The sequence below is a fragment of the Tursiops truncatus genome, chromosome 8, assembly GCF_011762595.2.
Source record: "Tursiops truncatus isolate mTurTru1 chromosome 8, mTurTru1.mat.Y, whole genome shotgun sequence".
Taxonomy (NCBI): domain Eukaryota; kingdom Metazoa; phylum Chordata; class Mammalia; order Artiodactyla; family Delphinidae; genus Tursiops; species Tursiops truncatus.
Genome location: NC_047041.1, coordinates 10847006 through 10873700, shown reverse-complemented (window position 1 = coordinate 10873700; position 26695 = coordinate 10847006). Strand labels below are relative to the sequence as shown.

Genomic DNA, 26695 nt, shown 5'->3' with positions numbered 1-26695 from the left:
CGAACCCAGCCCCTCGGTCTACCCTCCACCCACCCCACCCTCCCGCCTCTGCTCAGTGCTTGTCTCCAGCTCTGCACTTTTACTCCTGTTCTTCTCCCTTCCTGAATCAGTCCCCTCTGCTTCACCGACTCGTCTGCATCCTGTCTGGCTCACCGGAAGCCCTGCCTTTGACGTATGTCTCTCTAACAAGATTCCGTTTCATACTGATCGCTCTCTACTGTCGCATCCATTGGTCAGTCATGTCTTAGAACCAGAATATACTGCTTGGCTTTCCTGTGAAGGCACAGAATACATAAATGCATCTCTTCTCTCTCCCCACCAGTGCCCGAGACAGTAGTGGGTCAACAGGAAACTTCTCAAATAATTGCTGGGAGACATTAACAAAACCTGCTCTACTTGAGTCCAGGCTAGCTATCCCATTTCTGATACTATTCCACGGCAAACAGCACGCACAGACACTACGCTGTGGGCTGGTGAGCAACGCGGGGTCTCTCCCTTCCCAAATCTGCTCAGTTTATCAAGGAAGGCAGACCAAGAAGCAACTGTGTTAGGTTAAGAGAAGCACAGGTACCACAGAAGCACAAAGCAGCAGCAGCGACCCTGACCTATGGGGTGATGAGACAGTTATCTGGCGAGTTTGGTACCTAGCGTGAAATTTTAAGAACTGTGTAGTAATGACTATCAACAGCTACTGAATGGAACACCTCACCTAATGCTCTCACTCCCTCTATGGAGCAGATGCTCTCATTATTCCATTCTATGGATAAGAAAACTGGGGCCGACAGAGGAGAATTTGCCCCAAGTTACTAGTAAATGGTAAGAGGAAGACCAGACCCAGGCAGTCTGGCTCTCAGAGACCACACCTTTCACCAGTATCCTGTCCTTCCTCTCAAGTAGATGAATCGTTGAAAAGGGAGTGAAAGAATGGTCCAGTCGAAGGCCCCGTGGATATTAAGGACTTGTGCAGAGTTCAAGCAGGCTATGTAGATAAATTGAAGGAGTTTAATCTGGGCTCTAAAGGTCCAGGCGAGGCTCTCGTTACTCTGAGATGGACTTTCCCCAGTTGGGGTGTAGGATAATGACTGAGTCCTGGGGCAGCCAGCCTGTCCGTGAAGGGGGCTTGTAGTTCTGCTACACAGAAGCCTTTGGTGTGCTGGGTCCCCAGGGACTGCGCTCTACTGTCTCTCCTGCCCACCTGCCCCAGGGGCTGGGGAGGTCCTCCCCGCAAGCAGACTGTCCCTGAAACACCAGCCTGCCCCCACCCCATGAAATCAGAGGACCCTGAAAGATCCCAAGGGCTACTTTAATTCATTGCTCTGCTTCCAGACAGGATTCTTCTATACTGTCAGACTCTTAAGAAGATTCCCTGATTCACAGTCTCCCATTTCCATGTCAAATGGCCCTGTCCGTGAAGACACACTTACTTAGGTCTGATATAAACCCTTCATGCTAACAAGGCCTGAATCCCCAGCTCTGCCTTCTTGCGTGGTAGGACAATAGGTCATCTCTGAGGAGACTACTTCAAACATCTGTGACATAGCCACACTTGGACTGTGGAGTCAGGATTTACCTCCCAGCTCTATCACTTGGGAGCTACGTGACATGAGGTCAATTCCTCAACCTTCCAGAGATTCAGCTTCCCACCTGTAAAATGGGCACAATAACAGGGCCAACACATGAATTTGTTTTGAGGATTAAATAGAGTTAAAAGGCTTAACACAGTGCCTAGCTCATCATAAATGCTTATCAAAATTTAGCTTAAAAAAGAAAATGAATAACTAATTTCACCCGGATGTTGCATTAATTTGTACACAATATAGGGCCACACGAATCTCTGGTCAACTTTTCCAGGGTGAACAAAAAAAAAAATCAAATGCCTAAAAATAGTAACTATACTTTTAGTCTTTTTATTTTCCACTGGTAATGCAGGAGAGTAGAAATCCACTCCTAAATAGCAGCTATATATCAGTTATAAAACTGTTAAGTAAATCCAGGAAGGCAAAAAGACAAGACGGCACAGACAGGAACCATCCAGCAGTTGCCATGACAACGAGGCAGGTTACCTGGACAAAAATTTTGGAAATCTCTTAAAAGAATAACCAGAGATGTTTCTGTCCATTTTGGGAAGGACAAAGTCTTCCTTTATCCTCCGCTAAAGACAAACATCCACTTGTTTGCTGAATATCTCCCAATTAACGCAGGGCGAGATCTGAGAGGAGTCAGGATGTGGTGCGCAGGCAGGTGGTGGGATGGAGAGGGACTTGGCGGGGAGCTGTAAGGTAAAGGCAGTATCAGTGGAAAATGCAAGATCAAACTGCCCAGGGATCCCCATTGTTTCATTTAAAATGCTCAAGGAGCATTCATTAAAAAGCGTCATTCTCACGCATGAAGACCCCCAATGGCTGCAGATTACGCTTACAAGAAATTGAATTCTTAACCGATAACACATTTTTATTAACAGTAGTGACACGAAGAAAGTGATTAAAAACTCCGGTGGGCAAGACTTTCTCTGAAAGTCATTTTCAATACGTAAAGAAATAAAGAGCTTCTGACTCATTACAGGTGCCCTCTCTCCGGCTCCTTGGGTGTTAGACATGGGTCGTGTGTGCCTGTGTGTTTGTGTTTCCCTCCTACGATCTGCAGTTTACACTTCATGTAATAATCTTGCACACCTCGCTCTCATTTTTCAGTTAATCGATAGTATTTTTAAAGCAACAAATAGGGGCTGTTTGTAATAGTATTCCTTTAATTGCATATTTTTCAAACATGGGACTATTAAAGTAGCTGCCCATGAAAGCGGTCATTCAATTCTCGTCCGAGGTGCCCCTTCGTTCTGAAAGGGCCTCCCTCATCAAACTCAATAGCATCTCTTGGCTGCCTGAGAAAAACCACTGGAGGGAAAAAAAAAAGAAAGAAAGAAACCTATTTTCCAGATCAAAGTAATCCCTACTCCATTGCCATGGCTCCAGACGTCTCTTTCTTCTTTTCATTGACCAGACAAGGTTCTTCTCAGCAAACCTCCTTCAATTTTTTTTTTTGCCTGAATTTGTTTTCTCGTTGGGAAAAGTGGTCATTAAAGTATTAGTTTAGGTTGATTGGTTCTTCAGTGGCAGAAGAGGCTTCTGAGGCTTTGATATCTTTGACATGATCTCCAAACAGTGGCCCGATTATTATACAATACAGAAATAAGAACTCAAGGCAGCAGTCTTCTCTTTGGAAACCCACACGGGGTGGCGGGTATATGATGATACACCTCAACTGCCGGTACGTTCATGGGTGCTTTCAGGACCTGAGTGCCTGGCTGTATCCCTGGCTGCTGTTCCGGACTTCCCCTCCCCACCCTGGCCCTCGAGCCCCCCTCCTGTGGACCTGAATTCTCCCCAAGTCATCGAGGCTGCAGAGCACTTGTCCCTATTTATATCGAGCAGCGGTGCATTCACTAAGAAGAATGGGGACAGGGAGAGGGCCGGCTTTGATGTCTCCAGGGGCAGGAAATCACTCGGATGATTCCTCCAGGGCCACTTGGCAGCAGGTAGAGGGCGTGACAGCTGGTGGGAAGGTCGGTGACTGGGATGTGACCACTGAACCATAGCGGGGAACTGCACGGCCCTTGCAAACAGAAAAGTTTATTCCTATAGTCTGGTGGGGGTAGGGATGAGGGAAAAAGATGACAGGGCCTGGCACCTACCACCTGGGAAAAAGAGAATTCAAAATTATCTGACAGTGGCATGTCGGAGCTTTCATTCCTTTTCAAGACCAGTTGGCCCAAGTCTTCAAGTCAATCTAACAAGAATGCATGACTGTCAATACCCAAAAGGTGGGATGCGTGGTGGTCAATCCACGGAGCTTGACTCTAGACTTGAAGCCTCTCTTTACCCATCTGTTAAAATCGGTTATAAGAGGTTTACTGTGAGAAACAATATTTATAAATACTCACTATGTGCGAAACACTGTACGTAACACTTGACATGCATTATCTGATTTCCTATTCACAACAACTCCATGGAACAGTTACTATTAAATGCCCCTTTTTCTTATCAGGAAACAGGCATAGAGAGTTGAAGTAAGTTATCCAGAGTCATGCAGCTGGTAAGGAAGCCAAGATTCAAATCTAATCAGTCCAAGCTCTAGAGCGCTGTTAGCCACCACTTAGGAATGAAATGGAATAATATATAAAGTATTGATTCTGGTACCAGACACTGAGAAATATTAGTGATCGTTCATTTTACTTCGCCGACATTATTATTAAACTCCCTCTGTTGCTCTGTCCAAATGAAAAAGAGTATGTGCAACAATGCTTCAAGAAGGGAAAGGGCTTTATGAAAGCCAACAAATAAAAAATCATTACGACAACTTGACCTGGCGCACAGGAAAATTCACGATATTTCTTCATCCGAAAGTTCCCTGGAGATAACTGTGCTTAACAGGACTCTCTGGGGGAATAAAGAGAATGAAGGGGTATGGGAACGGGGGCTCGTTTCTAGCGGTAGCTCAGACAAGGGGTATGGCGGAAAGGTCTAGAGACACTGGTATCCTGACTGCCTTAGCTGGGTGAGAGTGGAGATGTGGGTGATGTTTCAGGGGTAGCCAGAGAGACAGGGAAGGAGCGCTGACAGAGACAGCCCAGTGAGCCAACTGCAGAATGCCTGACCACGTGCCTACTGCCCTTCATGCTCAGAAAATACACACTCCCAGGGACTAAATCTTCCCCCACTCCTACCTGAAGCCCCCAAGGAATCAAGTGCTACTGCCACCTGCAAATTCTTAGGGAGACTGAGAAAGCTTCATTAAAAAGTCTCCTTCATTTCTTTATCGGATTAGTATTTACTGAGAACCTTCTACTTTCTGAGCACAGCTAGGCACAAAGAAAATGAAACAGGTTGATAGGTCCCTGACCTGTAACAGGAGTAAGTCCTCTAGACTGCAGAGGCCAGGGTGCTCTGTCGTTTAATGGGGAGGTGTCATGAGTGCTGGGAGTGGGCTGGGCAGACCAGGGGTGACCAGTTCTGACCTGAAGGTAGAAGGAGGTAGGGTGGTGGAAGGGGGTGGGACCCAGGAAGTCTTTTCAGAGGAGCTGCTGGTTAGGGGTGAGGGGGAGGGATCCTGTCTCTAAGGTCCTTCAAGCTGAATTCGCTTCTGTCAAACCTTCTGGCCTGAGGAATTCCCTGGCAGGCCAGTGGTTAGGACTCCACGCTTTCACTACTAATGGCGCAGGTTTGATCCCTGGTCAGGGAACTAAGATCCTGCAAGATGTGCAGTGCGGCCAAAATAAATTAAAGTATTAAAAAAAAAGAAAACTTTTGGCCTGTTACGTGTAAGAGTAAGAAACATTTGAACACAGGGCTGCCCCAGACGCTACAGAGGACACATGAAAGTAGTAGAAGGCAGTATCCCTTGCCCTCAGAACGCAAGATGCGACAGTGAATCCAAAGAAGCATCGGTAAAATAACTAGAGAACCCAGGTGAACGCAAGGCGATGCAATTCCAAGTTCGGCTTTTGTAACTTTATAAAACGCCGTAATTCTCAAACTCCACATGGCAACACAGAGTGGGTATTCACCACGGAGCAATGTTTGACGGCTCTGGACCGTTAGGAGGAGGCTGAGGAACATTCCTGAATGTGTCAATCAGCTGGCACTTAGGGAACACCTGCTAAGAGCACAGCAGTTCAGAGCCATCACTCTCCACCACAGACCGGCTCCACCACAAGCCGTGTGAACTGGGGCAGGCCCCCTAACCTCTCAGAGACCGGCTACCTCGCCTGCAAAATGGAGATAAAACGGCATTTCTAGGGTTGAACTGAGGATGAAATGCGGTGCAGCAAGAAAATGATTGGGCCAAAGTCTGCCAAGAGTAAGTCTCGATGGTAATAATGAACTTATGGAATGCTGATTACTTATAATTAATTGTTTATTTTAAATAAACGTATATAAAAATATTAATATCGCGCATGAGCTGGGTGCTGTGGTGGATGTAAATGCAGAGAATTAACACTTTTAGACTCTTACCATGTGCCTGTCACTGTTCTAGGCACTTCGTATGAGTTAACTCATTTGATCCTCACAAGCATATTGTCAGAAAGGTCTCATTACCCTCGTTTTACAGGTAAGGAGACAAGCACAGAGAGGTTAAGTCATTTACCCCAGGTCACGCAGCAAAGCTAGGATTCAAACCCAGGCTGCCTGACCCCGACTGCACTCCCAACCACTCTGCAGTGCTGCTTCTTGTCATCATGAATAAGATACAGGCCTTGAAAAGAACATTATAAAGCAAGCCGGCCTATGATAAGACTCAGGGGAAACAAAAATCATAAAACTATTGAAGAAAGAGCTGAGGAGCGCTACCAAATCCAAATGGGAAAATCAAGGAAGAACTAGTAAGGGTGAGAAAGAGAAGTAACAGCAAAGAGAAGCAGCAGAATGCTGTGTCATGGAAGCACGAGGAAAGGAAGTTTTAAAGCAAGCAGGTGAGTCATTGCTGCGTCACACGCTCCGGGGATGTAAAGGAGGGTGAGCTAGAGAGCCACTAGGTGGTGGCACAGTGGGGAGTGCTATAAAGGGAGCACACAGATCCCATGAAGGGTGCAGGATGAAGCCAGGTCACAAGGGATGGTCAGAGAGTGAGGCTACTGAGCGCAGGCTTACCTTTCAAAAATGCTGGTAACAAAAGGCAGGCGAGAGATGGATGTTAGTTCAAAGGCGCTGTTCCCCCTTCCAGACGAGGTTGTCTCTTGTTCATGATCAGAGTGGCACTTATAAGTAGAGGAAGAATAAAGATGCAGGAGAGAGCTGTAGCCGATCTGTGAACGCGGAGAGAACCTGGAGAGCTCGTGCGGCTCTGCTGGGAGCTCTAGGGTCAGCTAAGAGGAAGATGCTTCCTCCTCTGATTCAAGGAGAGGGAAGGGAAGCAAGGTGAAGATTAGGAGAAATGTGGATATGGAAAGAAGTTGAGGAAACTCACATCAGTCAGGTGGTTCGAACCTTCTTAGCAAGGAGGGTTCTAGGAAAGGAAGCGAGGATGCTGCTTACCTAGGTAAGTCAGAATGGAAAAGACCACTGCCCCCTTCGGGCTGCTTGGCAAACTCCTACTAATTCGTCAGATCTCAAACTGCCCCCGCTAGCCTCCGGTGTGCCCAGGCAGAGTCGGGGGCTCTGTCATCTGTACTTGTTCAGTTACTCCCCTCTGATGCCTCAGCCACGTGATACTGCAATTATTTCTGTTTATGTCTCTCTCTCCCTCTAGACTGAAGTCCTCCATGGTAGACACCACATCTTACTTGTCTTAGTTTCTCAAACATCTAACCTAGTACAAAATGGCATTCAGTAAATGTGTGTGGAATGAATAAACAAATTACTCAGTAAGTCATACATAAAAGAATTGCAATTCAGATCCAGAAAGGCTGGGGAGTAGCATTTTAGAACTAGCATCCTAAATGTCTAGGTTCATTTCAGATCAAAACAGTCTGCTCTTGGGAAATTACCCTAACTGCTCTGTATCTAATAACCCAGGCTCTGAAAACCGGGAACCACAGTCCATGGAACTGTGAGCTTCATTAGTGAATGCCAGTAAAGGGCTTTTTAAGTGGCAAAGCAGATGATTACAGAAAATGCCTCTGAGGGAGAAGGATGACAAAAATGTGTCTCCAAGACAATGAAGCAGCTTCCTTCCAGGATTTCCACCACATTTCACTCTAACACAAGCAGTTACAGAGAACGCAGGGCCCTCTCAGAGGCCCTAGCATCACTAGGCCCCGAGGTTATGTGTTCACCGAGTTCAGGAACTGTTGTGAAAGAGTATTTGTGAGAAAGCACAAGAGTCCTGCCATGCAGCGCTTCCCAGCTCGGGGCCACTCTGCTCCCTCATTCACTTCACTTGCAGCTTTTCCTATTGTTCTGTCCTGTGGCTCCTGATTTCCACCTTCAGAGCGTCACCAGATCACTCAAATGCCTTGACCTTTGGAAATACACTTGTGCTCCAGGGAAGTACATGATCATTTATCACTGCCATTTACCAAGTGTTAGCTAGATAAATAGATATGTGCTAAACCCCGGAAGCCAGCCACCAGCCCACGTGCACAAGATGTGATACAATATAGTCCAACTGAGCAAAAACAGTATTGACACTGAACAATAAGATGTGTTGATATATGGGTGTGTTCTGAGGATTTAAAAAAATTTATGATTGACATATTTTTTAGTTATTTCTAAGGCTGCAGAAATCTAAGACATAATGTGGTCCTCATGCAGAGGAGCATTGCTATGGAAAAGTTTAGAGAGACGGTAATTCTAAACATCTGTTTTATATATTATTATAATTCCCCTCTACACACATAAATAAACAAATACACACACGTGCAAACCTACCTCTGAAGTTGACTTTGCTTAAGATACATTCATAATTACTTTGCCTCCCAGTATGCACACTCTAGGTTCGCAGTACCTGTGATAAAAACGGGTAAACGGTGGTCTGGGATTTTTAATTGTCACAGTTAATCACAAGGTATGTATACACTGGAGAACAGATCAGAGTTGTAAAGAACAGGAGGGGGAAAAAAAATGGGACTAGAAGGGAGGAAAAGAACATAAAGCAGAAAGACGGATAAGAAGCAGAAAGTATTAGTAGTTTAGTATTAGTGGGTTTCAGTCAGTGGTCCCAATTCCTTCCCATACTGGTCATCAATCCTTATTCAAACACTGCCAGAGTAGGGGCATCTCAGGTTTGAGGAGGGACTTAAATGACTATATACCTGATACTGAAGATGCTTTGATTTTCTAAAACTGCAGGCTGCTTTCTTATTAACAAAGCAGTTAACAGTCAGCAGTTACTCCCCAATATTAAATGCAGAATATTTGCTACCGCCATGATTAAAACTCTGGTTGGGATCTACATTAGCTAGTTGATCTTCATGTTAGCCACTCAGAGCTCTTTTGAAACTTATAATTATTTGGGAGAGAGATAAAATGATGGCATTTTCTTATTACTGATATAACTTTGGGGTCCACACAGAGGCTGAACGGCCTTTAGTCAAGAGTACTGTATTCAGTTGTTAGAAAGTTAGAGCCAAAGACTTCAAATACGACCTCTAACTGGAAAGTTGTATGATTCAATGACCTCAGAAGAAGATCACCAAGGTTATTCTATAATATGGACATCACTGGGACCTCCCATCCCTGCTGGAAAGCCCTCTTGTGCATTACATGGGAGAAACTGCTGAAAATGGTCAACTCTACTCTCACTCAAACACGTTGCAGTGTTCCTTTATGCTGCCTGGGCCCCAAGGGCCTAACTATGTGCCTTGAGGATAAACTCCCCTGGCCCCAGCTCATCACTCAGACACACCTGTCTGTAGTGGGTCTTAGCTTGTGTCCTTTTCTGGCCAAAGTCAATGTAGACATTTTAGAGTTCAGCACATCTTAGACATTTGGGGTCATCTCTCCCATCAACAACCAACCAGAGAACATAAAGCTTCACAAAAAAGAGTAAACTGTTTAACAGACACGTCATCAGTGTTGCAGATAGAGATTAGAAGACTTGGGAGGCACCTGGCCTTTTTGAGGTCTAGAACTTCATTGAAGTCCAAGCACTAAACCTGAAGAGATTCAAGTCCAGAGAAAATAAGGAATAGGGTGAAAGGAAGACCAGTGCTTAGAGAAAAAGTGGAGGGGAGCAGACAGGCTACATCATGATTAAAACTTCCATTATTCAACGAATCAAATGTGGGGGTATATCAAAAGCAACCATAATGAAAAGTAGAAACACTCAATGTGTTTCTTAGAATCCAAGACCTCTAGAAAAATATGAGATGTTTATACATTTATAGATGTATAGATACGCAGGCTCAGGCTGCTAAGTGGCTGACTTTTATTTTATTTTTTAGAAAAGCAGAAAATAAAGTGATCATTTTAGGGAAGCCTGTATTTATTATTTTTTGTGTATGACTTCCATTTTTTTATTTTATTAAAATACTAACTATTTTAGAGTGAAGGAGAAGCAAAGCTACAACCAAAACTTAAGGGCCAATTTCTGAAAACCAAGTTAAACTATGAAATTCTCCTCTTTTTTTTTTCCTTAGAAAGCTTTCAGGAGCTTCCCTGGTGGCGCAGTGGTTGAGAGTCTGCCTGCCGATGCAGGGGACACGGGTTCGTGCCCCAGTCCGGGAAGATCCCACGTGCCGCGGAGCGGCTGGGCCCGTGAGCCGTGGCCGCTGAGCCTGCGTGTCCGGAGCCTGTGCTCCGCAACGGGAGAGGCCACAACAGTGTGAGGCCCACGTACACACACACACACACAAAAAGGCTTTCAAAGAGAGAAAACTAATCTCTTATATGGCAAAACGTATAAAAATGCACAGTATTCATAGATAAGGGGTTTTGATCCAATTATCCAAATAACTGCCTCTGTTTCTCCTGCCTGTCTGTGCATTTAAATTCACGTTTTGTCAATTATTTCATGCTTGTTGGCTGTGTCTCCCAAACCAATCTCCAAATACTTGAAGGCTTTTCTTTTATCCTTCTTAATCTCTTGCTATGGTTGGCGAGCATCCCAAAGAGTCACTAAAATGCTTCACACAAACCCGACTCCTGCTTTTCCTTAGGTACGATAGATTAGTTGAACAGTGCTTCACGTAAGTGTCACTAGGGAAATTCTCCATTTGAAATCATTACTCTGTACCTTCTTTCATTCGTATTGAAGTCATTATAACTTTTCAAAGCATTTTTACAGTGGCCATTGCATTTTGGTATTTCTTTCCTGAGCACACCTCAAAGAACATTACAACCACAAATCCAATGACAATCACCTCACCCACCAATGAGAGTTATGTCCAGAGTCTTGGAGCCTTTTGGTAAACTGATAACTGGTCATTCCCACTCCAGGCAAGTAGGTGTCGATTACAATTCACCTGGCTAGAACACAATGGCAGTCAGCACTCGAGACAGACAGTGCTTAAGTGACAAGTTATATCAACTCCAACTGTAGAAGAATCCGGAAGGTCAAAATACAGGCCTCCTTAAACCTTGTAACGTTGAGAGAAGAGGTCAGTGTCCTTCAGTGACCCCCTCAAGTAATGTGTCCACCATGTGTTTGGCTTCCTCCCATCCTGACATTTCCTCATAATTTAACATTCCTTCTAAGGCAGAAACGAAAGCTGAATGTTTCACTGGAGCTAGGTCATGCTGACAGTGACAGCAACTGACAGGAGATTAAAAGAAACCAAAGATACCACATTGAAAATGTCTCATCAAGGTCACCCACTCATGATAAGGCAAGTGGAGAGTGAGGGAGAAATACAGGCTTATCACTTGAGAATCAACAGAGACAACTACATTATCTAATTATTCCTCTTCACTCCCATCTCCTCTAGCCTCCCACTCCTACACACATGCTATTAAGCAAGTCCAGTATTTTACAATTACTATCAGGTACGTCTCCTTGGCAATCCAAGGTACCACTGTGGTGAAGGCACCACCACCAACCTCCCCAGTCCTGCCAAGCAGAAGCAAGCTCTCCCCGTGGCACTCAGTTCACTCCTTTACTACCATATGACTTTCTCCTGGCAAGCTGTGAGCCCTTCATGTGTTTGAAGCACACCTTCCTCTTCTTTCTATCTACCTGCACGGTGACAGAGCAAGCCAGCTATCTACTAAAATTCATGATTCTCCTGCTCTCATAGAGTTGCTGCTGAGAAGCTTCTACCAAGCCATGGACTAGGTTTTTCAGGTCCATTTACACCTAGGGGTGGCCATGTGACTAGTTTTAGCCAATGGAAAATGAGCAGAAGTGATGTATGTCCCTTCGAGGTGTTTGCAGCACACCACATCTCCATGCTCTCTTCTGCCTGCCACTAGCTAGATGCAGAAGTTAACAGGGCTCAGCAGCTGGCAGAGCTATGTGATGGAAAGACCTGGGTCTCTGGATCACTGCACTGAAGAAAGCTACTACTGACTAGAAACAATGTACTGGATTATTACAAGAGAAAGAACCATACTTCCATTAAAAAAAAAAACTTTATATATTTTTGGGCTGTCACTGGAGTGTACCCTAACTAATTTCATGAGCCTAACACAGTGGCATACATAGACATTCAAAAGATGGTGAATAACTGAATAGGGCATTCACCCATTTGCCTATGAAAGAACCTGATTACTTTGTACTTTTCCAGGAAAGATTAATTATGGATTACATCGCATGCAATTATATCCAATAATTGTTGTTACGGAAATCATCTTGAATGCTATATGAAACAGACTGATGTTAGTAGAACTTTATTTAATCTTATAGTTGTTTCTTCAGATTCATAGATACATATTTAAATTTTGTTGCTGTGGGAGAATGTTGAGGTTGTCATGGCAACAGATTAAAGCAACAGAGTGTATGTGATGTACTGGGATGCTTGGTGCTAGCCATGCCAGCAAAAACATAAAATAATTATATTATACAGAAAGAACTGTACGAAAGGTAATGGTGTGATAGTCAATTATGTGTCTTTCACCTCCTAGGAACCGTAATTTAACACACTGATTTGTTAACAATTTTGATAATATTGTCAGTCCTGGAAGGAAATGAAGTTTAGACTAAGGATGAGATTATTGGTAGAGGATCATCACTCAATTTCCGGCTGCCTAGAAAAATACACACACACACACACACACAGAGGAAAAGAGAGAGGGAGAGAGACAGAAAGGGGGCGGGGAAAAAGAGAGAAATGGACAGAGAGAGGAGATTGGGCCTACACAAGTCAAATCTGATAAAGTTGATGAATTGAGGGGACAATAAATTTAAAGCAAGCAATCAAATTAAACCCCTTCTGAGCAGAGGTTCTTGAGAAAATTTAAGTAATTACCCCAACTCCCTGATTTACTTCACCATGTTGGCAGAGCCTTTATTGATCCCTTCTCTGTGGACCAGGGGCCTATTTCTCTGCAATATATTTGCTACTGATTTAAGTTATCATCATTCTCTTATGAAAATTAAACGCTTCAAGCAGGGCTATTCTATCTCCCCCAGGGTTATTACTCTTCTCTCTGAGGGATCTCAAGGCTTCAACGTGTCCAGAAGCAGTAATCGTGAGACAGCACTATCGGCAGGTGTCCTGGGTTATCATGCAGGATCCAGAATAAAAGAGAAAAGAAATGGGCTTGAGTTCACGGGCTGTGGCATGCTGGAGCAGGGCAGTGTGATGGGCCAGAGAGATTTGGGGAGACTAATATTTTTAGCTGTTCTTTGGATGGGTCATATAAAACAGTAAAGACACAATTCCCCTGACTTCTTTTCTCGCTAAAGCCCTAGAGATAATTCAGGAAAACTTTCAACTCTAAGAAAAAAGAAAGAAGATGGCGTCCCTACTTTTAGTCTTTATTCCCCTTTCCTTCCCATCTCATGCTATCATTTCTGTTTATATGTGCTCATTAAATAATGTCTTCTCCAGGCCCCTCCTAGTTTTATTCAGAAACTATATTGGCAATTTCCTAGAGAAGAAACCCAAGCTTTGAGAGTCCTTCCCACCCCGGGACAGGCTGATCCATCCAGGAAAGAGACTCTGATCCTGAGAGAAGTCGTTACTATATTGAGAGGCGTGACACAAAGGATGCAGACTCTGGACCCCACCTGCAATGGCACAACCGATTTCAAGGCAGAATGAAAAAGGCCTATGCAAACATAAAGAGGAACTGAATTCAATCACAATGCCAGACAGTCTCGGGCGGCCCCTCCACTGCTCCTGGTGCAAACCAGGGTCAAAGACATCTGACGTGGCTCAGTAGAAAGAGGAGATCAATAACGCTAAAGAGAAGCATCTGCAGTAGGAAGCAAATCACTGCAAATTTAAATAAAATGTCCTCCACGGGCAGGACTCCTGATGGAAGCCCTACATCTGCCATGTCGACCTTGTCACTGGGACTCCCCCGCCTCCTTGGGGGGAGAGAATGAGGGAGAGGCAAGGAAAGAAAAAGCAGGAGCCAGGGATGGTTACAGTATTGTGTTGTCTTCAACCGAGAAGCCCCAAAGAGTGCAGTGCCCATCTGGCCAATCCAAAGAGAAAACACTGATAATGTGAACTATTTTTAGAATGACGGGGATAAACTACACGTCAGTCTCAGAAGAGACTGGGAGGTAGCTAAATGAGGTTATTAACAGTAGGATAAACAGAAAGCAAACTTCATTTAATGACTTAAATGTATTGAGAACTTATTACACGAGCCAGATACATCTGACTAATAAGGATACTAAAGCTCAAAGATTGTAAGCAGTAAGTCAAGGATTCACACCAAGGTCGGCCTCGCTATAAAGTCAGACAGTAACCTAAACCCCAGTGTTAAGGACTCATCTGCAAATACAACGTGTTTCGAGGCCATTCTCTTCCTCACGCTCTTCATGGTGTCAGGGTTCCTGGCGCACACTTGGCCTGTCTGGATTCATAGGAACAAGAACAAATACCTCTGAAGGCGCGTGAGATACTCAGGCAGAGAGTGGAGGCATAAAACAATGGATTATAGAGAAATGTAGAAAGCAAGGAGATCTCAGCCTAGTGCTACACCATTTGCTTCCCGTGACTGAGTCTGCTTAGAGAAAATTGGGTTGTTGAGTTAAAGCAATAAACTGGTAAATTCTACTGTGGGTTACCAGACCTCGACATCTTTGTTGTCTTTGCTGTTGTTCAATATATGGCCTATCATTGTGAGGACCTACACTGACGGAAGCAGGAATAATGTAGGAGCCAGAGAGTTGACTGCCAGGATATAAATTCCACATCAGGAGCACAATTCCCAGGGCGCTTTTGCCAAGGGAAATGGTCTTGAGTCTCCCCAGCCCTCCTGACCCATTTCACAGATGCTACCCAAAGAGTAAAATGGAAAAATTCTAAGTGACCAATATCCATTTTGTTTTACTTGTGGTTAAATATTAACTTTCTGCTTTATGAAGAAAACTAGCATTTCCTGAGCAGGGACAATGCACATTCCCTGCACTAGGTGACTGATACACATGCTATCTCGTTGACTTTTCACAACCTTTTAAGGCACTACATGCCTACTAGCAGCTGATGGAACTGAAGGCTCCAGTGATGGACTTGCCTAGGGCCAGGACCTATGGGTGGCATGGGGGTTCAAGCCAATGTTCTTAAGACTTTCAAAATCAGTACTCTTTCCTTCTATGCTCTTCCTCAGTCCTCTTTAATGATGTATGCCCTTGCCACACCTCTGGGTCATCCTTCTAAACTTTAGAAGTCATAGTTCAATAGAGCAGAAGGTATATTATTATTGAGCTGAAAAAAATCCTACTGAAATAAACGTGCATCCGAGAAGTAAACGCCTTGTCTAAACTCCTAAACTAAGTGGGTTGCCACTCGTTTCTCTCTTTCAACTAAAATTGAAATATACAAGAATCATTCCAATTACTTGAAGGTTTGGGTTAGCTGATTCCACATTTCCAGACTTAAGTGAGAAGCTTTTCATGTCCAAAGAACTTTTTGTGGATCATGGCTATTTGGGAAAGGATCTCAGATGGGCAGATGTAATGCGTTCACGATTGTTCCACCCCTGGGAAACACAGAGTGAAAGGGAAAGAGCAGGGACCCGGGAGCCATCCAGATCTGAACAAGAACCATGACTTCACCACTGGGTGAAGTTGAGCAAGTCTTTTCCCTTCTCTGTACCTCAGTCTCTTCATCTTTAAAATCAGGATGATGCTACCAACCTCAAAGTGGTGCTGTGAGGACCAACTGAGATGACCTACACAAAAAGCTTGGCGCATACACATACCCACTAGAAACTAAACTAGAAACTAAAATTTTAAACTTTTAGAAACGAAAAGCTCAGTTTCTTTCTCAATCCCTTCTGATATAGCTGCTTATTGATACAGCTGTCTACTGTGCTTGAATAAGATGGGGTGAGGGCATGCACAGTGCCCACTGCTGGTCCAGGGGAGAGTCCATCTTGGGAGGAAAGGAAGTATCCATTGTTTTGATTCTCACTTTCTGCAATTTTCATTGGGAAAAGAGGGAGGAGAGATCCTCTAACTCCCACAGCTAAACAGAAATGACTTTTGAATTCTCTGCCGTTTTAATATTATCAGCGTTACTATTACGTTCCGGGGATGAAACACAGGGAAAGCTGACAGTGTATCTTTCCTGGATGCCAAGCAGATCATAATCAGACATCATCTTTATTTACTGAGCACCTATTACGTGTTCACAGCTCAGCAGCCCAGAAACTAATTCAGATCAGCTTCACCCCAGTGAGATAAAGTTTGAGCCAGGCATGATAAAGCCTGAATTAAATGCTTTCTTAGAAGGGAGGAAAAGGGCACCAGATCCCATTCGGGGAGGGACGTCTCAACCTCCCCTCAAAGGAAGTCTTCTGTGTGGGCCCAGGTGCTGCTAAGGGGGGCCTGGTGGGTCGGCGGGGGATAAAAGGCTCTCTGGAGGCCCTCTGACCCCAGCTGTCCCACGGGAAATGAGCGAGGAGGCTGCTGGCTGGCAGACAAGCAGGTGTGCCCTTAAGAAGCCATGGAGATTAGCTGGGGCTTATCCAAACCTCTGCAGGAAGCAAATCTCTCCTGGCTTCTCAGGAGACCCCAGCAGTCCTCTGGCATCAAATAAGCCAGACACAGAATGGACGTCAACTTGGCCTTTTGTGAACCCCAGGCCCCAGCGTGGAAATCTGGACACGATCACACTTACCAGGGCCCCCAAGGAAAATGAGGTTTTGAAGAATATGTTTAGGAAAAGGAAGAGGGAGGAAAGGAAATGACTTCAAGGCAGGAGCACGGGTAGAGGCACCTTACTTGTGCTTGGATCTCTGTATTGGGGATCATTTTGGCCCCACCCCCCAAATTTAACCAAAAGTTACTTCATTTGCTTGAAAACATGGCTTCTGGGGAAAATAGGGGGTATCTGCTCTTCAGCAAAGGTAAAGGCCAGAAGACTCAAAGGCTGAGAGAGCTCCCCTTCTCAGGAGCCCGAAAGGGAAGCAAATTAGCACCGTGAGCAGAGGAAGGAGGGGGAGACGGGGCCCCCATGAGTCCAGAACACACTCACTTTACTCTACGTCCAGGTCTAATGATGTGGGGAAGGCACTGGCTTTAGACCCACATCACTTACATGTGCGCTGGAGTCCTGCTCCTGCTGTGTATCAGCTGTGTGGCTCTGAACAAGGCACTTCAACGCTCCAAGCACCAATTTTCCCATCCTAAGAGGAGCCTAACAATGGCTCCTTCATGGAACCATTTGAGCATTAAACAAGCTAATTTCTATAAACATATAACACAGGGCCCAGCACACAGAAGGTGCTCAGTAGAAGTTAGTTTTGCCCCTTCTTTTGACAACCCAATTCTCTATGCAAAACAGCAGATAAAACCCCTACACTTGTGGAAACCCATTCCCAGTGAGGGTAAGTCACATTCCCAAACCTCGTTCAGATGGAAATAGTAGAGGTGCGAGCCCAGATTTCCCTGATGCCCTCGCCAGGCCTTGCTGTTTGATTGGCACCGTAAAGATGACCCGACACCCAGACTCAGAAAGGTCAAATGATGGCCACAGCAGAGGCAGGCCTCAGAGCCAGACACTGGTACACCTCAGGCGACCTCCTGCAAGGGTGTCCACCAGGGAGGCTGTACTTGTAACTGCCTCTCCCATGGCAGAAACCCACCCAGGAACCGTGTGGGATGTATGGGGTTTGGTTTCAGCTGATAGTGTAAACAAGAGCTCTCTTATCTCTCCAGCCGGTTGTGCCTCACACATATGCAGGCACAGGACAACTGGCTCTGGAATGGCTGAGATGCGGAGAAGACGTCCTTGATTCAACAGCAACAACAACTATAATAGGAATTTTGCTTTCGACTCAGCCCCTGCCCTCCCTGCCTTCACGTGTGGCATAAGCAGAAACATAACTGCAAAGGTGGCACAGCGGTCTCTCTACCCAACTCTCAGGTTGGGTTTCTGAGGCAGGAAGGCTCTCGGGGAGAGGCCGGATGGGGGTGAATCTTGTCTTTACTTCTTCCCAGAAGTGGCTGAATTTCTATTCCTATTTGAAATGTCCTATCAATCACCAATACCTAAACTTTCATCATTTTAGAACTAGAAGGAAACTTGTAGACACTCTCATTTTATAAATGAGGAAACTAAGGGAGACACGGAGGTGTGGAATAAGTTTCCCAAGGCCAGCTAGCAATCCAGGGCCCACCTCCTCCACTGGCTGATGCAGGGTTTCAGGGACCCACATGCACGGTAGAACAACCCTGACCAATCGTTTTCATCATGATGGAGGCTCACTGTGCACAGAGCTCATGAGAAAGGCACTCGGGGTCAAGTGTGATGAGAACACAATTAGTGTGACAAATATTCAAATATGCCATTAAACATCCTCAGGAAAACGTAAATAAATAAAATGCCAAAAAGTCCTTGAAACCAGTATGACATCTTTTTATTTCAGAGATTTCTTTTTGGGTCCCCAAGACAGTCTGCTATAATTATTATTATGGAAATGGCAAATCACTATAAATATAGCCTTTGATTTAGTCTCATCGTGTCTGATAAAGTTGTTTCATTCAACTATAATTTACTGAGCGCCTACTATGTGCCAGGTATATTCTAAGTGCTAAGAATAAAAAGATGAACAGCCACAGTCTCTGTGCTCAAGAAATTCAGTGTCTAGGAAGGGGTAAAAACAAGCACTGCAGAAAATACATCAAAGACCTAAATGTAAGACCGAAAACTGTAAAACTCTTAGAAGAAAATGTAGGGGAAAAGTTTTGAAACAGGATTTGGCAATGATTTCTTGGATGTAACATCAAAAGCCAAACAGAAAAAGAAAAAAAGAGATAAATTGGACTACATCAAAATTTAAAACTTCTACGCATTAAATGACACGATTAACAGAGTGAAAAGGCAACCCACTGAATGGAGAAAAATATTTACAAATTGTGTATCTGAGAAGGGATCCAGAATATATAAAGAACTCCTCCAATTCAACCACAAAACAAAGAACTCGGTTCAAAAATGGGCAAAGGACTTGAATAGGCATTTCTCTAAAGATGACATACAAACGGCAGATAAGCACAGGAAAGGATGCTCAACAGCACTAATCATCAGGGAAATGCAAATCAAAACCACAATGAAATACCACCTCACACCCATTAGAATGGATACCATCAAAAAACCCGAAAGTTTAAGTGTTAGAAAAGATGCGGAGAAATCAAAACTCTTGCACACTGTTGGCGGAATGTAAAACGATGCAGCCAGTGTGGGAAACAGTGTGGTGGTGCCTCCGAAACTTAAAAATAGAACTACCATTTGATTTCACAATCTCACTTCTGGGTACATGCCCAAAAGAATTGAAAATAGGGTCTTGAAGAGATACTTGTACATCTGTGCTTATGGCAGAATTTTTCACGATAACCGAAAGGTGGAAGTGATCCAAGTGTCCATCAACAGATGAATGGATGAAAAAAAAAGTGATATATACATACAATGGAATATTACTGAACCTCAAGAAAGAAGGAAGTTCTGATACATGCTGCAATATGGAAGAACCCTGAGGACAGTATGCTAAGGGAAATAATCCAGTCACCAAAAAACCAAATACTATATGATTCCAGTTCTATGAAGTACTTAGAGCACCTGTCATTTACAGAGGCAGAAAGTAGAATGGTAGTTGCCAGGGCAGGAGAGGGAGGAATGGGCAGTTCCTGATCCACGAGTGCAGCGTTTCACTTCTGTGAGATGAAAACCGTTCTGTGAACGGACCGTGATGATGGTAACGTGACAATGGGACTGCAATTAATACCCCTGAGCTGAACACCTAAAAATGGTTAAGGTGGTAATTTTTATACTATATATATTTTACCAAATTTTTTAAAAATACAGGCACTGCAGTCACCATCATCAGTAAACTCATCAGGAGGTAACTTAAGTCTCTGGTGCCCCAGCTACACCGCAAGAGACCAGGCTAGGTTTAGGGTCCAATAGAAACCACTCACAAAAATGTGAAGACTCTGTGACAGTGTGGAACACTGAGAGGAGAGGGGAGCCCGTGGGGAAGAAAGCTGGTCACCTGCAGAGTCCTGCCAAGTCTTCCTTGCAGACCATAAGCCTCACCAGATGGTTTATAAAAACCGATCACGCAAAATTTCTCCATTAACAGTTAGAAATCATTTTAAGTGCCACGGCCACAGGAGAGACATAGTGGGACAAACTAAAAAGTTCCACATCATTAACTTTTACTCTCGACTGTTAAGAGGTTTCACTTGGTGTTCTCAGATGAGGACAGCGGATACTGAGGTGAACTTTGTAGTTATTTGTTTAGAAAATGGCTGGTAAGGACTTACCGGTTTCTTTCTAAGAGATCCTCCAGGCTCTTGGTTCCCCTTCGGTAGGGAATTCTTTCCGGAGCGCTACCGTCCTGGAGAGATGAGTCCAACAGGATGTGGAACACCGGCGTCTCTACTGAGAGGGCACACGAGAAAGACAAATTACCCGAGGCAAAGGTGAAATGATTTTCCCAAAGTCCCAACATTTATAAACTTCATGAAACTCACGGACGCCCTTAAAAAGCCACACCTCTACCCACAGCATTCACCACGCTCCCTTTTTGCCTCTTCTTTGGGCCAAGTGCTGTGCTGAGCTGGGGGGTAGAGAGAAGTAAGATGCAATCCCTGCTTCCGATAACTTGACATCCTCAGGACTGAGAGAGCCTTAAAGTATGAATTACACCGTCTTAGTACAGGATATACTGTGGTTTTGTCTGCATAAACTAAAGAAAGCACAAGCGCCAGCACACCTCCCCTGGTGCCACTTCCAGATGAGAGAGGTAAAGCTCAGAGAAACAAAAGGTTAATCAAGGAGCGAGCGCCATGTCATGCGTTTTGCTTCCTGATGCGGCCGCCTCCAATTCATGTTCCCCGGTACCCAGCATCCTCCTCCCTAGATGCCCAGTCTCTGTCTGGAGGTGGTCGGAGCGCAAAGCTGAGGCTGAGAGCACAGGATTCCCTCCCTTTCCAAGCCTGTCAGCCTCCCAGAGAGGAGACACCCCCTGTCCCTTGGTCACAGAACGTACGGCCATACCTTTGATCAGAAAGGTCAGTAGCTAGCGAGTGCAAATGGCAAGTCCATCAGCACCACCATTCAAACTGCAAGGCTGGCAGCGCTGTCTTCACCAATTAAATGACACATCACGAGGACCCCGAGGTTCGGACAGACCTCACTGCCTGACATGCTGGGTCAGCCTAATTCCCAGCCCGTTTCAGATACCAAACAAATGATCACGTGTTCCATGATGATACCAAATTGTGTTTCTGTGTGTGTGTGTGCGCGCGTGCGCGTGTGTGTGTGTGTGTGTGTGTGTTCCAAAGCCTCCATGCAAGTGCATGATCATCAATTAAATATTTATCAGCCTCCCGCTGACCTACGAGGCAGAATCCTCATCCCCCGGCTCTGGGAGCATCAGTACCAGCTATTTTATAAAGGCTGCTTCTCTTCTTGGTCAGTGGAACCTATTTAAACCTGAATGAAGAGCCCTCACTATCTTTTGTACTGGATCCATCTACCAGGCTGAACGAGGCTTTTAGAACCAACAAGAACCAGATGGCCCTCCAAGAGCATTTTTGAATGTTTAGATCTGAGTCATTTGTATGCGGATATCTTCACAAAATAGCAATGTGGGTAACAGGCTCCAGGCTGAGTCCAGCTTTCCAGACAGCCCATCTTTGCCCACAATTGAGAAGACAGGCACAATATTGTAGGGTTCCACAAAAATATTACAGCATTTCTCTATATGTGTAGCATCAAATACAGGAAGAGTCCCCGTCAGGCTGTCACGACAACGTTAGTGCGCCACAACCGCGTCCCTTCCCAATTATTTTTCTTTCTCCCGTGGCACCTACAAGTTCTCCCCTAGCATAGGCCTAAAGCCAGCTTTGTGAATCAGCCAGCAGAGGGCACTACAAAACTGGTGCAATAATGAAACCACCACCAATTCAGAGCCGAAACAGATTTAGACTAATCAAAATGGGCTCCCGTTTTATTATGTGCTGGCAGCTCCTAGCCAGAAAGAGGAGGACCATGGGAGGGAAGAGAGGGAACCAGAAATGCACCGGTAGATGGGCCCGCTCATCTGAGGAAGAGGGAAGGCAGCAGAGTGAGTCCAGCATCAGAAATCCAACGGGAGGGGCACACCTAGTTCAAAGGTGGGAAGTGATCAAAATTCAGGGGGTCAACCCAGCACTGTGACTTCCCAGCGTTTACCCCAGAGAAGGGAAAGCTTATGTTTACACACACACCTGTACATGGATATTTATAGCAGCTCTATTTATATCCACCCCAAACTGGGAACCATCCCAATGTCCTTCTGCCAGTGAACGGATAAACCAAATGTGTTACATCCATACACTGGAAAATCACGCAGCAATTTAAAAAGGACAAATTATGGATGCATACAACAACACTGATGAACCTCGAAGGTTGAGTGAAAGAAGACGTTCTCGAGAAAAAGTTCCATTGCATGACTGCATTTGTACAACATGTTCAACGTCTCAGCACCGCCAGGGACTGGGGGCGAGGGGAGGCGATGACTACAAAGGAAGAGCATGAAAGAATTTCCTGCAGTTGATGGGACTGCTCTGTGCCCTGCTTTTGGTGATGATTACATGAATGGATACGTGTGTTAAAATCCACAGAACTGTGCAAGCAAGTCAGTTTCACTGTAGGTTAATTTAAAAAATAAATTTTTCTAAAGGAAAAAAATGAGCCATAAAAGTAATCAAAGGGGTAGAACTCGAGAGGCGGGATGGGATACGTAGATAAAGAGTGAGATCTAGCAATGGTCCTTATCCAGAATGTAGGTGAAGGGCAGAGCCCCAGAAGCAGAGCTGAGCCCCCGGGGACAGGCTGCCGGGGATCAGGTGAGAAGACGGGGCTCCCCGCTGCTGACTGGTTGAGGTGGGGTTTCCGCTGAACACCAGCAGCTCAAGTTGAAGGTAACAGAGGAGCCAAGGGGACCCACACGGTGTTGACTGAACGCAGAGGCTGACGCTCAATGCTCCTGCAGCCCCAGGGGTTCTGCTCACCCCTAGGAGCCCGCATCCACGACACTGCAGAGCCGCCCCAAGTCACTGCCCCAACCCACTCGCTGGCAAGGAGGGGCTCATCAGCTGTGGGCAGAGGTTTAGCTGAGAGCTCCAGTGACAGACAGAAGCTAGACAGACCTAATCTAACCCTCCCGTTCACAGATAAGAAACCTGAAAGAGCAAAGTCCCCCAAACCACACAGCTCATGAGCATCCCCAGGGGTCCTGACTCCCAGTACTGGACCCTTTCCACCATGCCTTGCACCGCTCCCTCATCAGTTCTCTAGCCTGGGATGGTATTTCTTCTCATCTGTCCTAGGCAGGTGAGACCATGTTTTGCACTTAAAAGATAACAAAACACAGGTGACTCCACAGCATTCCATGACAACACGTGGAAGAAGTCTCTACCTCACTTAACCCTCGTTTGTCACTGTTACGCTTGTTCTTTTCTCATCGGAATTGCTCATTACTTCCTGCATCTGATTTCTGTGTCAGCATTCTCTTATTCATGCCATTAAATACAAGATTGGATGGGATGGCTACAAAGACAAAGTTCTCACCTATCAAGTCACCTCTTATGTCCTATCCACGTTTTTCATTTCCATCGAGCTTTGGAGAGCTCAGAAGAGGGAGAAGTGTTACGGTTCCCTGGGATGGAATGTTACAAGAGAAAAGCCTTGGGTACAGAAATCGAGGTCAAGGTACTGGCTCAGCTCTGCTAATAACTGGGTGTGAGATTTCAGGTACGTCACTTCCTTTCTTGAGAATGAATTTCCTCCTCTATAAAGTAAGCTGGTTGGATTGGAAAATTACTAAGGTGCTGTTCAGTCCTATAATGTTACATTCCACATTTAGTCTTAAGTGTAGACGGCAAATAACTATAAACTGATGCACAAAAGAACTGATTCGTTTCTGTAATTCAACAGATATCTTTGGCAGGTCTACTGTATTTTCAGGCTACACATTAGCCAGGAGGTATTTAACAACATATAAGAAATGAACACTGCCTTCAAGGACACGTAACCTCACGGATCAGAACAAGAGTCTAGGTTAAAGGATCCACTGTTCCACTTGGCCTCATGTGGGTCATTTGTTTAACCTCTCTGAACCCATTTCTTCATCTATAAATTGTGAATAATAATGGCTCCTTCCAGGAGTGAAAAATAAATGAGGGTATATTAGGTTCTATTATTAAGTCATTTATATTACTGCCCTGCCCTTTTGAAACAGCATTCTTCTTCTTACCCCATACCTTTTGGCACACAATCTCCATTTTTAATCTCTTCATCGCTTGAAGTTGAATTTTCTATTAATGCCTTGAGATGCAATTCATATTCCACTTTTCCACAAAGACATACCTGTCTGCTCCAGCCAACACAATCTCCCTTGTCTCTGGTTTTCTGTTGCCTTTTAAAAACACTGATGTGGTGTTTTCTACTGCTGCATAATTGACTTGGGTGTGTGTGGTTTAAACTCTCCTGAACTCCAGCTTATATGTTACCAAATGCCTCCAGAGACCTCAAATTCTACATACTTCAAGTAGAGTCCACAATCTTGTCAAACCTTCTCCTCTTTGTGAGCTCACTTCAGTCTATAGTTTCTCCGTTGCTCGCACTAGACACCTAAGTATTTTTCATGTTTCTTCTCCACCACAGCCTCCTCCAATCCATCCTATTAATTCCAACTCTCACGCATCCCTCAAATCAGCCTTTCTCATCTCCACTGTCTCAGCCTTCCTAGAGCATCTCTTGACTTAAGAGTAAGAGTAATGCAATAGCAAAGGGCAGAATGTATCAGTATCACCCCCCAAGCTTTTTCAAAATACCCCTATTTACCTTCCCATCACCTCATATGCCATCAGAAACTCGGTTGAGGGAAAAGACAGAAGATTAAGGAAAAAACTGGGCTTGTGTATCCTGCAAAAGCTTCCCAGGTTATTCTGATACACTGCCCATCACTGCTGAGAACCACTGTTTTAACCTTTCTCCCCTCCAATCCCTTCCCCCTCTACTGCCCAAATTACTTTCCAAAACCTCCAATTATAATGGCTCCTCACTCCCTCTCAGAAACAAGCAAACAGACAACAGATTCTTTAGTCTGGCTTTCACGTTCTGGCTACAGGCCACTTTGCTGAATGGGTTTCCCCCCATTCCTTCCATGCCCCATGGGTTCCAGCCAAACCAAACTTGACCTTGTACCTCTAGACATACCACACCCTTCCACAACCCAGGGTCTTGATTCACACCACCTCATCTTCTTGGGATTCCCTTCTGCTCTTGTCTATCCCTACCTGGGAAAATCCCACTTGCCTTTCAATGTCCAGACTAATGCCATCTCCCCCACAAAGTCGTCACCAATTTTCACCCTCTTCCAGGCAGAGTTAGTTATTCCCTTCTCTACACCTTCATCTCATTCTATTCACAGTGCTCATCTATTGAGTAACAGTTCAGGTAGGCCATCTTTCTCGACTCCCTCCAATAGGATATGGGTCCCTCCTGTGGTCCCCTAAGTAACTGTTTATACCTCTGTTATAGTTACACCCTATTCTACTCTGTGTGTGTGTCGGGGTGGGGGGGTTCATAACCCGTTTGTCTTCTAATTTAGACCGTGAACTCCTCAAAAACAGACACCATCTTATCCTTCTTTGAATCCGCAGCCTCAAGCAAGCGTCTGGAATCTTACTGGGCACTTAGTAACACTTCAGTCAAGATCCAGATTATCACGGATGTAAAAAACAAACTTATGGTTACCAGGGGATAAGGGGGGAAGGGATAAATTGGGAGACTGGGATTGACATAAACACACTACCAAATATCAGATAACTAATTAGAACCTGCTGTATAGGACAGGGAACTCTATTCAATACTCTGTAATGACCTGTACGGGAAAAGAATCCAAAAAAAAAAAAGTGGATATATGTATAACTGATTCACTGTGCTCTACACTTGAAATTAACACAACATTGTAAATCAACTATCCTCCAACAAAAATTTTTTTAAAAAAGACCCAGATTAGATATCGTCCCCTCGGTAAGCATTTCCCAGCTCTAAGCAGCAGCAGTGACTTCTTCTGCCACCACAGCACACTGCCAATACCACCTTCTACTGCAAAAGCCTGTTTCTGAGTTCATATCCTTACCTAAGACTGTGAGGACACTAAGGCTGGGAACTATGTCTTTATCTTTTTCTGCCCTGTAGCATGCTGCACAGTGCGTGACAAATAGTTCCACCCACCAAGGTTCTGGAATAACTGAACTGAATTTACTGGTGATTTCTTTCCAGATGATAAGCTCTTCAAGGACCCTCACCACATCTTTTACCCCTCTCACAATTTCAACAACATCTCCTCCAGTCCCGGACTGACGGCAAACATTCAACAAAATATTTGTCCATCAACACATGCTTATTGAATATTCCTGAATAAGTTTAGGCCTGCCTTGAGAGAATGCAGTGTCCCTCTCGGCTGTGTTTCCAGGAAAGGAGGGATTTAGTCTTTCAGTGGCCATCCCCCAACTCCAACTGTCATCCTGTATATATCTTGCTTTTCAGCATGGTTTGTCACGTCACTAGAAAGGCTGCATCTGTCACTTTGCAATTCCCAGCTTGTTTCTCTGGACCAGCCATCTCCCTCCTCTCCAATTGTCC

At 44.8% G+C, this 26695-nt stretch overlaps 1 long non-coding RNA gene across 4 annotated transcripts in view; it reads right to left on the bottom strand.

Annotated features, from left to right (window-relative positions):
* LOC109550953 (uncharacterized) overlaps positions 1-26695 on the bottom strand; it is a 275762-nt gene that overhangs the window by 169998 nt on the left and 79069 nt on the right. For all 4 annotated transcript variants that reach the window (XR_012333286.1, XR_012333284.1, XR_012333283.1 and 1 more), the window contains exon 2: positions 20317-20434. This is a non-coding gene — a long non-coding RNA (uncharacterized lncRNA). The remainder of the gene's footprint in view (positions 1-20316; positions 20435-26695) is intronic.